Genomic DNA, 13,852 nt, shown 5'->3' with positions numbered 1-13,852 from the left:
ATATGAATTTAATTGTGTAATTCTGTTACAGATATAAATAGATCATTTTATTCCAGGAAATCATTTCAGTGCCTAAGAGAAATTATGGCAGAACCATTGGAGGAGGGTAGTGAACTCTGGATGTCACAGCGGGGAAGACGGGAAACCTGTCTGGAAAAAAGGGCCTGTACTGTTCTTTCCGTTTTTTAAGTATTGAGTGGGATAAACTGCAGTGGGAATTTTACATTAATGTATTTGTTTGGGCACAAGTATGTAAACGAAATCATTTCTGGACTCTCTTTGCGTGTGTGTCAGGGGGAGAAATAATTTTGCTCCCAGGAGGGTTCAAACAGAAAGCGAGCCAGCAGGCCAGGGGTCTGTGCTGTCACTGCCTGTCCCCGAGCGAGCGCTCAGCCCCTCGGCCTGCACACCGAGGGTGGGGCCTGGCAGAGGGACCGAGACGTGGCTGACGAGCCAGCCCAAACAGTGGCTAAAATAAATATGGGGGCCATCTGTGCAGCGGGGGGAAGAAGCCACGTGATGTCAGGCCTCCATGGAGGCCCTGCTGAGTTAAAGGTTTCCAAGGCTTTGCCAGGAAAAGAATGGGGCGAGGGCAGCCCGCGGGGCGAGGGAGCCGTCTGAGAGGAGCCGCACTTGGACCTGGGGGGCAGCAGGTCCAATCTGGAGATCCCAGGAGCTGAGTAAGCAGTCTTGGGAGTCAGCACACAGAGCCGGCAGGGCAGACGATGTGCTGGGCTGGGAAGCCAAGGGTTGCCATGGTGACCGGCCCCGAGCCGTGGCGTTCGGTGGACTGTGGCTGGGGTTTCTCTAATACTTTGGAACTGGGTTGGTCTCCAGTCTGTGAAGGTCTGCCGGGCAGGGAGGGAGAAGCCGCCAAACTTTCAGGCCTTCCTCCTGGCCAAGGAGTCCAGCCAGGGGACTGCCACAGGCTGGTGGGACTGCGGAGACCAGGGTCTCCGTGGCGCTGATTCCAGGAAAGGAGGGCGGTCACCCGCCCAGGCGGCCCACAGTGTGAGACGTGCATGCCAGGGAGCATATGGGTACTTGGGGATGGAAAATCCAAGGGGAGAAAGCCACCAGCAAGGAGACGTGGTGCAAAACGCGGCCACAGAGTCCATATGTTAAAATATGCGACGCCCAGAGGGTCTGTGTCGGAGGAGAAGCAAATTGGCAGGGCTGAGAGCTCGCTGGTTTTCTGTGCAGACGGTTCAGCTGGAGAAACTGGGATTGGACCTGAGTCTGGGCAAAGCCCTCCGCTGTTGGGACTGCAGCTGGGCCAAGAGGGACAGCGACTGTGGGGCTAGGGCTAGCACGTGGCTCAAGGGCCGGACGAGGTGCCACCACTCCAGAGGTCAAACATGAATTCAGCCCTGACCAAACGCGGGTCTCCACCTTGCAGCTGGCTCAGCCTGCGTTCAGGAACCGGTGAGTCCATTTGCTTCTTCTTGTGTCCAGAAAGGAGGGTTGACGAGAAGTAAGAAGAGGAAGTGATGTGGGCCTTGAAGGGGGTCGCTGCCACCCCTCGCTTGCCGAGTTCGGCTGGGCCCTTTAAGAGCGCCTCCTGCAGGCTGGGCCCGTGTTGTCCTTAGCGGTGACTTAATGAGTGGAGAGTAAGGAAGGCAAGACTCACCCAGAGTGTTTGCCATCAGCTCTGGTTTAGGTGCGGACAATGTCCTATCTTCTGAGAAGGCCAAGGAGGGAGGCTTTCAGCTCCTGAAAGAAGAAATTAAGGTCCCGTGGGAAGGGCCGCTCCCCGGCCAGCTGCTGTGGAGGGACTGGGGGAGATGGAAGGTGGGGTGGGAAGGGGGACCCCAGACCTTCAGGCCTTCAGTCCTGTGCCTTCAGGTTGTGTCCCCATTGCTAGGAGGGGCTGAGACAGGGTCCCGAGCATGCCTTTGTAGCTTTCAAGAAGGCCCATCACATTCCTTCTAAACCGCCACTGTTGCTAAGTTCACTATTGATGCAGCCGTGATGCATTTGGAAGCTGGGGGATCGGGAATGGTGTGCATGGGATGAAACAGCCGCTCAGCACCCAGGTTTGGAGCCGTGGCCTGGAAGCACCCCACCCCTGACCAGAGGAATGGCCTGAGGGTGTGCTGGCCGCTGAGCTTCTGCAAGAGCCCTCATTCCCACTTTGGCTGGCCCCCCACCCCCACGCCAAGGCGGGCCCAAAACGGATTGAGGAAGCAGACAGTGAGTCACGGAGAATTCGTCCTAGTACCCACCCAGGCCTCCTTGCCGTCTGTCCCCCTCCCAGGAAGGGGGTCCCCTCCCCCTGCCTCACAGCCCCAGCCCCATCTCAACGAGCATGCTGGGTTCTGCTGGGAGCAGCCAGAGGGAACTGCACGTGTGCCAGCTGGTCTGTCACACTGTCGCCCCGCCAGTGGCCGACGTCCAGTTAACTCAGACTCCGTCGCTGCTCCCTCTCTGCAGGGGAGATTGTTTCCAGGCTTGGGGGAAATGTGGGCGACGGGCCTCTCAGCAGGTCCCCAGATGACGACCGTCACGCGGGTGCCAGAGGATGGCCACCTGTGCTGCTTCAGCATGACTGTCTCTAAGCCCTTTATTATTATGTTGTCTTTGACATCAAAAGGACCACTAGTTATGCTTTTGCCGTATTTCCAAGGTTTAGGGTTTTAACAGGCTTCAATGTGTCCTAGTTCCCCACGGAATCACTTGGCAAATGTTTCTTGAACACTCACTTGTCAGGCACTGTGCTGGGGCCAGGGGGCGGTGAGCAAGATAAATGCCCAGCCTTCTAGAATCCTCCTAAGACGTGGCAAGAACCTGTAAACAGGAAATGGAAAAGCAATTTGATGGGTCGTAAACAGAGTAATTGTGGGGAAACAGGTTCACACGTAAGAGAGATGCCGCTTATAGCACCCATCTGGGGGATTTTCTGAGAAGTGATATCACTTAAAGATAAACTGGGGCCAGTTGGGTAAAAGAGTAGGGAGAGAAAGGCCACCTCAGGAAGAGAGAAAAACAGGAGCTCGGAATAGCATGCGTCCGACATGGCTGGGATGTTCAGGGTGCCCAGGGGGCCGAGGGAGGAATGGGTGGGGCTGGGTGCTGGAAAACGATGTGCAGAGGTCAGTCCCGAGACGACGCTAGAGCACCTTACAGAATCCAGATTTCATCCTGGGTCAATGAGCTCTTCAGCACTGGAGCAGGGTAGATAGTGTTTTCTCTCTTGCATATTACGAAGATATATATTTTGTTTTGTTTTGTTTTTTTTAGGGCCACACCCACTGCATGTGGAAGTTCCTAGGCTAGGGGTCGAATAGGAGCTGTAGCTGCCAGGCTACACCAGAGCCACAGCAATGTGGGATACAAGCCACGTCTGTGACCTACACCACAGCTCACAGCAACGCCAGGTCCTTAACCCACTGAGCGAGGCCAGGGATGGATCCCGCATCCTCATGGATACTAGTTGGGTTTGTTACCGCTGAGCCACAACGGGAACTCCTTGACATTGTGTTTTAGAAATCATTTGCAAGGGAGTTCCCACTGTGGCGCAACGGGATCAGCATGTCTCTGGTGCTCCAGGACGCAGGTTTGGTCCCTGGCCTGGCAGAGTGGGATAAAGGATCTGGCATTGCCACAACTGCAACGTAGGTCACTGCTGTGGCTCGGATCTGACCCCTGGCCCGGGAACTCCGTGTGCCACGGGGCGGGCAAAAAAAGGAAAAAAATTATATGCAGGAAAAAAATTGAGGCCTAGGATGATACAGGATGTTCATGTGCTTCTGCCTTAGGCCTGGGAACACCAGCAGTCTGCGGGCACCTTAATCCAAGCTCAGGTCTGAGGTGCCCTGCACTTCAAGCTTTTCCCCCAGTTCCATAAGGCCATGAAAAGTGAGGCTGTTTCCCCACTTTAGAATATGCATAAATTATCATCCATTTACCTCCTTGGATCCTCCCCTCTTGTACTTTGTCTGCTTTGATTTTTTTTTTTTTTTTTTTGTCTTTTGTCTTTTTTGTTGTTGTTGTTGTTATTGTTGCTATTTCTTGGGCCGCTCCCGTGGCATATGGAGGTTCCCAGGCTAGGGGTTGAATTGGAGCTGTAGCCACCGGCCTACGCCAGAGCCACAGCAACGCGGGATCCGAGCCGCGTCTGCAACCTACACCACAGCTCACGGCAACGCCGGATCGTTAACCCACTGAACAAGGGCAGGGATCAAACCCGCAACCTCATGGTTCCTAGTCGGATTCGTTAACTACTGCACCACGACGGGAACTCCTGCTTTGATATTTTTAAATTAAAAAAAAAATGGGGGGGCAGAGTTCCTGTCGTGGAGCGTCTGAAATGAATCCGACTGGGAGCCATGAGGTTGCGGGTTCGATCTGGCCTTGCTCCGTGGGTTAAGGAGCTGGCGTTGCCGTGAGCTGTGGTATAGGTCGCAGATTTGGCTCGGATCTGGCCTTGCTGTGGCTGTGGTGTAGGCTGGCAGCTGTAGCTCTGATTCGACCCCGAGCCTAGGAACCTTCATATGCCGTGGGTGCGGCCCTAAAAAGAAAAAATAATAATAATAATAAAAATAAATAAAACGGAAAGTCTTGTATCCTGGGAGTCCTCTTAGTCTGGGCGAGGCAAACTGGACCATCTGGTCACCTTACCTTGACCACAATACATGTCCCTACCTCAGGGCCTTTGCTCTTGCTGTTTCTCAGCCTGAGATGCTCCTCCCAACATCCGCACAGCTGGCTCCTCACGTGGTTCCCGTCTCTGCCCAAAGTCACCTTACTCAGGATTATCTAAAGTAAGATACGTGTGCGTACACACACACGCACACACCGGGTCCCTCTCTGCCCATCATCTGCTTTATTTTTCTTAAGGTGCAAACGAACAGGACCCCGGCAGAACCTCTCCAGGCTCATTGCGAGGCTCTCGAGCACCAGCATCCACTACAAAGCCATGCCAGGCTATACCCAGCCGCCGCCCTGCCCAGAAGCAGTCTCCATGGGCTGGGCCTGCATCCTGGGGGAACGACGGGTCTTTGGCCTTCGTGGGCCAACAGGGAGACAAAGCCTGTCCCAGGCCACCTGGGTCCCTGCTGGGATGTCCAAAGGGGCAGAAATAATAGTTTCCAACCATTGGGATCAGTGCGCCCACCGTGGGTCAGATATTTTGAAATCCCGGCGGATCTGGACGTCTGGCCAATCTTTTCTGTGGTTGGGATCCTGGCTCAGAAGCCTTTGTTCCTTGGACAGACTTGGCCCTTAAGAGGGCCCAGCCTCTCAGACTGTCTGGCCAGGTCTAAAATTCTGCAGTGGCCAGCGGCTGGCAGCGAGACTGGAATGTAGCCATCCTGCCTGAGCCACAGACAGTCCTGGGATACGGGCAGGCCTGCATTTCCTCCTCCTGCCCCTCCCGGGCCGGGAAAACCCTGGCGCACCAGCTGATAGAGTGCCTACGTTTGTAGGCAGGGGTCTCAGCTCCTCCCAGGGGGCGGCCAGATCTGACCCCAGGCCGGGTGTCCAGGCCTGTGGGCTTCCCTCTGAGCCAGAACCCTCCTTGGAGACCAGGGTGCCCTGCCACCTTTACTGAACTAAGCTTAGAGGTATTCAGAAGTCAGCCTTGCTAGAGATTGTTGGTAGTGAATTGATTCAAGTTCAAGTCAATGAGCATTCCCCTGACACCTGCTGTGGGCCAGGCTGGCCTGGGCCCTGTGTTCAGGCGAGAATGGAGCCAGTAGCTGCCAGGGATGCCCAGTCCAGATAGATCCAGACGGCACCTTTCGCACTGCAACAGAGGCAGGACCAGAGGGCAGCCTGGCTCCGTGGCTGGGGGTGGCACCATCGCTGTACTGGGGAGCAGCGGGTGGGGGCAGGTCCAGGAGGGTCTGAGCAGCCTCACCAGGGAGGGTGGCCTTGCCCCCCAGGTGGTGGGGAGCAGGTTTTTCATGAAAGCAGGGACATTTTGGACTTCCTTTGTGGTGCAGCAGGTTAAGGATCCAGTGTTGTCACTACAGGGGTTCAGGTCACTGCTGTGGCATGGGTTCAATCCCTGGCCCATGAAAGTTCACATGTTGCGGGCACAACCAAAAAAAGTATTTTCAGATTTGGACTGTGCTCTTATTAGGAGGGTCAGCCATTGTCCATGGAGCAGACCCTGAGTATGGAGGCCACTCCTCCGAATTAAGTCATTTAATCCCCATGACAACTCTGGGACATAGAACTGTGAGTACCTTCCCTGGATAGATGAGGGAGCTGAGGCCCAGAGAGGCTAAGCAACTTGCCCAAGGGCACACAGCCAGCAGGAGCTAGGATCTGAACCCAGGTGCCAGACTGCATTCTGGAGGCCAACTTGGAGGGTCAAGAGAGAGGCCTGGGGGAGTTCCCACTGTGGCGCAGCAGAAATGAATCTAGGAACCATGAGGTTGCAGGTTTGATCCCTGGCCTCCATCAGTGGGTTAAGGATCCGGTGTTGCTGTGAGCTGTGGTGTAGGTCGCAGGTGTGGCTTGGATCTGGCATTGGTGTAGGTCGCAGATGCGGCTTGGATCTGGCATTGCTGTGGCTGTGGTGTAGGCTGGCAGCTGTAGCACTGATTGGACCCCTAGCCTGGGAATCTCCATATGCCGCGGGTGTGGCCCTAAAAACAAACAAACAAAAAAAGAGTGATGCCTGGGGCCCAAACAGGTTGATGGCGTCCTGAGCTGGGGCCACAGCATTCTAGCAGCAGAGCTTAGAATGGCGTGGGTGGCTCTTCCTTGGCCCTTCCTCCCCAGGGTGTGCTTGTCCCCAGGCCACAGTGGGGAGATGGGTGGGGACGATGGTCAGGCCGGATGCTGGCCAGTGACTAGACCTTGCACCCCGTCTTCTCTGGGGAGTTGCCTAAGTCTGGGGGGCCTGTTGTCTGACATACCCCCACCAATACCCAGGAGAGCCCAGAAAGCGCTTCATTCCCTTTGAGGCCTGGATCAGTAACAGGCCTGAAGGACTCTGGCGTAGCAAAGCAGGGGGGCATCCAGTAAGGGAGGGGGCCCCCGAATCCCCATGGCTCAGCTCAGGCTGCTGCTGTGATGGGCAGGGAGGGCTATTTATTGACTGGACCCTGGTGGCACGTGGAACTTGGTATCTCAGCCACGGCGGGAGCAGAGTGTGGCCCAGGGCAGGGGGGCGGGGGGGATTGAGGAGACTCTGGCGCCCCCCCCACCACTTCCTGGCGGACTTGGTCAGATCTCCAGGCCCCTCTGAACCTTGCTCTGCAAGATGGGATGAACGTGAGAAAAATGGCAAGATGGTTATGCAGATTAAAGAGAAGAGCCTCGAAGGCTCTGGGTCCAGGGCCTAGCACACAGGGGGACTTGGCTAATGGCAATGTCCCTATTGTGTGCCCAGCTGGCAGCTGGAGAACAAGGACTGAGTCAGGGTCGCTGGCCAAGCGGAAGCCTCTGCTTCTGAGGGGTGCTTGTCAGAGCCCCTGGGTTAGAGTGGCACAGGCTCCCTGGAGGGGCCACAGAGGCCCAGGCTCTTCTGGGCAGGGGACAGGGCTCCCTGCTCCCCAAACCCTTCCCCTCTTTCCCGGTGACAGCTCACAGACATGCACTCTGAGTCCTGGGACAGCTTGGTTGTGTGGGCCGCTGCGGAGTTGCTACCCACTGCGGGGATGGAGCAGAAGCCCATTGCGGGGTTTTGCCCGCCTTAGTCCTGGGTTCTACAAACCCCATCCTGGGCGCTGTTACGCTTGGACATCCCAGCAGTTTCAGTCCCAGCCCCTGGGGCCCCTGAGGGTTTGAGAAAGGGCTCTGGGCCCGGAAGTATGTGGGGAGATCCCTCCTGGCATGGTGAGCTCAGCCAGCTCTGGTGGGCCCTGAGCGGGTGTCTGAGGAGAGGGCAGGGACAGGCTGTTCTCAGCCAGGTGGCCGCCGCCCAGGTTTCCCCCAGCCCCTCCCACAGTGATGGATCCACAGAGGGCTGAGCTTCAGTCCCCAGTATCCATCCTCTCGAATGGTTCACTTGTGGCAAGGGCTCTATGCCACCCATGCCAGACCCTGCTGGTCCCTCCTGCAGGTGCCAGCCCCAGGCACACTGCCTGCTGGCTGGGAGATGGTATCCGCCCCCCACAGGGGCCCCCCCAGAGGCCACCGTCAGGTTGTGGTCCTGGAGAGTCCTTGGCTGGTATGTGCTTCTGGCAGGTGGGAGCAGACTGTGCCCCTTACCTGAAGCTGGAGGTCTGGTGTGTCCTGTGTGTGTGTGTGTGTGTAAGGGGGAGGGGTGGCTAGAACACTTCTCCTCTCAGGGTTGGCCGATGGGGCAGAGGCTGGGGGGCTGGGGGCTGGGGGCTGGCTGTGCCTGCCCAGGCCCGTGTTATATAACGAGCCTCTGGCTGGCAGGCCAGGCATCATTCCTCAACAGGCTCTGCAGTCTGACCTGGGAGTACTTAAGCCTAGCACAGCCCATGAGGCTGCTTCTCACGCAAAGCTGCACAGCTGGCACTGGGCACCGCCCGGCCTCCCCACCCCCAGCCCCACAGCTGGCGCCCCCAGGCTGCCCCGGAGGGTCGAGATAGGCTTCCCCAAAGGCCGAAGGTGATGAGAGATGTGGTCACTTGCTCCTGGGGGACTCAGGGGGTCACCGAGAGTGGCAGAGGACTTCGCCTGGTGAGGGGGAAGGGCGGGACCCTTGGCAGAATGTGGGGGACCCCCGGGTCCTCATCCCCATGGGGCAAGCCCTTGCTCTCTGCTTAGCCTCATGTGAGCAGGATCTTTTGGAGACAATACAATGGCGGGCGGGGGGGCTCTCTCCTTATCCCATTTCACAGATGTGGAAACTTTAGGCTTTAGAAAGCGTCATGCCTGGAGCTACCCAGCTAGTGAGGCAGAGGCAAGGCCCTGGACCCATCCTAGTCCTTAAGGAGCTGCCCTCAGGGAGCTGGTGGGATAGGGATCAGCCAGGGCCAAAGGGGGAGGGGCATCTAGAGGGCCCAGGGACCCCTGGTCTGTGAACTCAGGAAGGGAAGGTACCCTCCAGGGCCCAGGGCCCTCTTTGCCAAGGCCTGCCAAGAAGCAGCTGGGGTGGGGTCGATGGCCAGCTTGGGCCACCTGCTCCTCTTCCTCTTTCAGCCCCTTACTCATCGCGTCTCTCTGGCCTCCTGCTCGGGCCCTCACGTGGCACTTCCCCTCTCAAGGAAACAGCTGGGTTTGCAGAGGGCTCAACCCCTCTCCCCACGTTCAAGGCAAATGACAGGCACTGGATGAAGCTGCATCAGTCTGCATCTCCTGGTCCCTCTGCCTGTCCCAGCTCTGGTCCCTGGCTTCTGGGGTCTCCCTGCCTGGGGCCAAGGCTCCCCGTCCTGAGGGGCCTGCTGAGAGGAAGGCATGAGCCATTGGTCACCTGGCTCCCCTGGGACCATCCTGTCCAGAGACCATGAGCTTCTGGGAGGAGCCAGGCAGGAGAGGTGGGCCTGGGACTCTGGGAGGATGGGCTTCCGGCTCGGGCCGCCCAGTCTCCCTCTGGGCCCTGGGCTCCCATCTGTGCCCTGTGACTGCATCATCAAGGGCCAGGCTGGGAAGCCTCGTAGTGAGAGCAGAGCTCTGGAGCTCACCCCGGTTTGCCCCCTTCCAGCTCTGCATGGGGGCCTGCAAGTGGCCCCTGGCCTCAGCTTCTCCATCTCCGACACGGGATAGTGCCGGCCTCATGGAGCTGATATGAGGCTTAAAGGATTTAACGCACAAAGAGTGCTCAGCGCGGCATCTGGCCCCCCAGGCCTGTCACCACACTCCCTGTCTGGGGCTGGGGACACAAGCAGATGAGACGGACCTGCTGCACCCCAGCTCTCTTGGAGGTGAGGAGAAGCCCTCTCCCCATGTTTGGAAGCAGCATCTAGCTTCCTGGTTTCCCCCAGACCCAGGAAAAGGCCCAGGTCTGTCCATCTGCCTTTGATGCCTGCCTTGGGGTGGTGGGGGCTGCTGTGTCACCCTGGGACACTGCCAGGGCCCTTTTATCAGCTGGGTGGGCCTGCTTGGACCCCCAGCCTGGTGCCTCACGCTCTCCTACTCGGGAGGATGGAGGCAAGGCCAAGGATGGGGGCCTGGATAGGAGGGGTGTGGGCGACTCTCCGTGGGAGCAGGAGGCGGACGTCAAGCAGCAGGACTGGCACGAGCCAAGGCGGGGAGGTGGGAAGCAGAAGGCACATTTGGGGACAGACAGAACCTCTGAGAGGAGGCGGTATGTGCCCTGGAGAGGGGGTAGGAGGGGCGCAGCCAGGCCTCATCGTTGTCTCTGGGCATCCGGAGCCTGAGCACAAGCGGCCCCCCAGTGGGGCCTCTGCAGGTGGGTGCAGGCAGGGGATGGGGGCTCCCTGTGTTCACCCCAAAGCTGAGGTAGGAAGACATCTCCCCCTAACCCCCCAGTGGGGCGGCTTTGGGGCTCACTGTTCTGTAACCGTAACACAGCAGAGCCCCTCCAGGCCCACATGCAGAGGGGTCTGGCCTGGATAACTGCTCAGGGACCCCTCTCCACCCTGCAGCCTTGGCTCCTGATGGGTGGGCCCTGAGAGCAGCCGTGGCTGCTGGGGATGAAGCATCTCACTTGGTCTGACACCCCCACTCTGGCCACTTGCCTGTAAACATGAGCCAGGGCTCCCCTGCCCCCCTTCCCCGCCCCCCGCCCAACCTCATGTGGGCCCAGGTTACGTGGGTGCCAGTGATGGAGAACCATGGGGCCCGCATTTGTCTGGCCCTGGCCCCAGGCCCGAGGGGGAGGGGGAACGGGAGGGTGGGCTGGCCGGCATGTGGTTGGAATTACTTGAACTGCCTCTTGGCACCTTAGCCCTCAGCTGGGGGTCCGCAGGCTGCCTGGCCTGCTACCCCGACCACCCTCCCACCCACCACAGCCCTGGGGTGACCCCCCACCCAAAAGTAGAGTCTTCTGCTGCTGGCTCCCCCTGCCTGGGCCTCGTGCTCTCCGTTGCCTGGCATCTGGTCGGGGGTGGGGATGGGGACAGCCAGCTCCACCCCCACCCGGACTAGCTCCCTTGGGACCCTGGAAGGTTGTGGAGCCACGCAGGGTCACACAGAGGAGGCTCAGCAACGTGGCAGAGGCGGGCTGGGAGGCCAAGCCCGGTGCCCCTCCCCCACCTGGCCTTTTCCCCCCAGGGCGGCTGTCTGGGTCCCCAAGTGGCTTGGAAGCCAGATAGTCCTGGGTTCAAATTCAAGTTCTGCTTTTTATTAGCTGAACCCCAGTTTTCTCATCTGTGCCATGGGGATAATTCCTGCTCCTTGGGGAAAGGTGAAACCATCAGGCAGACACAGATTTCCTGCATCCGAGGGCAGCTCTCTTTCCGGGTTTTAGTTTTATTTTCCAAGTAGATAAAAATGTGCGATTTTTACAAAGGTTCAGGAGTAGTTGACTGGTGACTTTCATTTTCTGCGTAGCTGTTCTTTACTCTTCTCATGGTTCTTTTTGTGGGTGGCTCTGCCCCCACGGGCCCTTCTGACCTGCTGGCTCCCACCTCACCCTCATGCCCATGGTGCGGGGGGCTGTGATGCTCTGTCATGAGGCTCAAGGCTCTTTTCATCAGTTGAGCCTGAACAGGGCTCTGTGCATGGCACAGCCATCAGTATAGGGATGTGGAGTAGGGTGGCAGGGGTAAGTGGGCAGCCTGGTGAAGCTGGGCCAGCTCAGGGAGGAAGAGGCCCTTGGTGAGAGCCCAGAGGGCAGATTCTGGGCCTCTCCAGCTGCCTAAGGCTAAGGCCTGGCCCGTAGCTCGTGCCCTCTGACCCTTGGAGGCCTTGTCCAGGCCTCGGCTCAATGGAGTTGGGAGACACGCCTATGCTTCCTGGGGAAGGGGCCCCCGTTGGGGCAGCTGAAAACAGTGCTAGGGTCGTGCCATAGCACCCCATGGGTGCGTCCACTCCCCATTGAGAAATCCTGCAGGGCCCAGATGGACCGGGGGCTGGGGTCAGAGGTCAGGGGTGGGGGGGTCTGGAATTGCTCCTGGGGCAGCACATTTTTCTCCTCTGAAAACTTATCTTAGCAAAGAGATCACGGAACAATTGGACTCTTTTCCGGGCCTCTGCCATCCCCAGACGGCCGGCCCATCCCCTTGGTGGGGGCTCCGAGGGGGCCGGGAAGTTGAAATTTGTAAAATGTTTGTAGGAGGGGAAGAAAGGCGCTTTGTGTGGGGCCGGGGCCCTGGCCATTGGTCAGCTCCGAGGCCCCCGGCCGCTCCCAGCATGCTCCCCTCCCCGGGGAGGGCCGCGCTTGCCCGCCCCGAGGCCAGCCCCAGGGTCTCTGCAGCCCCTCTGCAGCCCCTGCACCCGCTGCGTCGGGGCCTCGGGGACCCGGGTCCCCGGGGCCGCCCAGCCTCTGGCACGGGCCTGGTGGGGAGGCCTCCCCAGACGCCAGCATGTTTTTCTACTGGAAGAAGCGGGGTGCCTACGAGCTGGAGGCCCTGCCCAGTGGCCTGGCCGAGCTGGAGCTGGGGGCCGTGGAGCGCTTCTCTTGGAGTTCCACCCTGGACATCATTGAGGACCTCGGGGTAGGTGCAGGCCCGCTTCCCCCAAGAGGGCCCTCAGAGGCTTGGACATCTGGTCTACCTGGCTGCCTTCCTGGGGCCAGAGCCTGTGGCCCATTCACTGTGCACGCGCCCCTGCCCTCCCTGACCCAACAGTTGCGTGGGACCCGGGGCCCCTCCTGAGAGCCGCTACTGTGGGGGAGAGGGGCCTGAGCACAAGGACCCTGGGGCCTCAGGGGCAGAGAGGGCAGGCCAAGGAGCCTCTCCTTCCCGAGGGGGGCTGGGCTGGGCAGCGGGGGCCCCGCAGCGAGGCTTGGAACACGGCAGTGGTGCTGTCTCCTGTCCTTCCTGGGCCCAGCCTCTGTCCTCTGCCTCCAAGATCAGGGCCATGTGGTGGGATAGGTCTTTCTGGAATGTTCATGTTCAGGCCCCAGGACACGTGTTTCTCCCATTATCCTCATTGCAGGTGAGGAAGCAGAAGCAGAGAGAGAGATTAAGCAGCTTGAGAGGCAGGACAGGTAGTGGGTGATGCTGAGCCCCGAGGCCTGGGTTTGGACATGCGGACCCGGCCACTTCCCGGATGTGAGATGTCGGGAAAGCGGAGTAAATGGGGTGATGATTCCGGGGGTGCCAGGGGCTGCCTGGAGGCCTCACTGGGCTGTCGCATGGAGCACTTCAAACCCCAAATGCCACAGGCTTTTTTTTGTTTCTGCTGCATATTTTAATTTTGTTATTTTTTTGGCCATACCCACAGCATGCAGACATTCCCAGGCCAGGGATCGAACCCACACCATAGCAGTGACAATGCAAGATCCTGAACCACTAGGTCACTAGGGAACTCCATTATTGACACATTTTATCATAGCTCAGCTAGTGAGTGGCCCAGAAAAGGGTTTGGCCACAGGCTGGCGACTCGGATTCTGTCAGGACGCTTCGGTGCCTGTGGTGGAAGCCCAGGTCCAGCCTGCAGGAGCCCACAGGGTGTGGTGACTGGAGTCTCAGTCTCTCCTCTGTTGGCCTCATCTCAGGCCCTAGGCTCGGCCACTCTGCCCCAACCCCAAGGCCACAGGCCCAGAGGAGCAGGAGCCAGGCACAGGGGTTGGCATGGAAAGTGATGGGCAGGCCTGGTGCCCACCTTGGAAAGAGACGGCAGGGGCATTTGTTCCACGCAGGAGGGCAGGCAATGCTGCTCTCAGAGGGAGAATGGATGCCTGGCGGGCATAAAGCACAGATGTCCCGCGTGTGAGCAACTACCTTCATCTGCCTGTCCCTTTGGCCAAAGTGGACAAGGGGCAGGTGGCTGCTTGGCAGGGCGGGGTGGGCAGGGTGCCCAGCTGGGCCCCAGGAGCACTGGCACCTGTGCAGGAGGCTGATGGGTGGGGAGCCCA

The 13,852-nt window shown here is 58.9% G+C and overlaps 1 protein-coding gene across 2 annotated transcripts in view; it reads left to right on the top strand.

Moving 5' to 3' along the window:
- Window positions 1,408-13,852, top strand: part of PLEKHG5 (pleckstrin homology and RhoGEF domain containing G5) — a 56,970-nt gene continuing 44,525 nt past the window's right edge. Inside the window, exon 1 of one of the 2 annotated variants that reach the window (XR_002344873.1) lies at window positions 1,408-1,425. The gene's annotated coding sequence lies outside the window, so the exon portion shown is untranslated. Of the gene's footprint in view, window positions 1,426-9,498; window positions 9,792-13,852 lie in introns of those variants that run through there. The other variant, XR_002344874.1, reaches the window with a different exon arrangement.

Source organism: Sus scrofa, chromosome 6 (genome assembly GCF_000003025.6).
Source record: "Sus scrofa isolate TJ Tabasco breed Duroc chromosome 6, Sscrofa11.1, whole genome shotgun sequence".
Taxonomy (NCBI): Eukaryota; Metazoa; Chordata; class Mammalia; order Artiodactyla; family Suidae; genus Sus; species Sus scrofa.
This window is presented reverse-complemented; position numbering and strand designations above follow the sequence as displayed.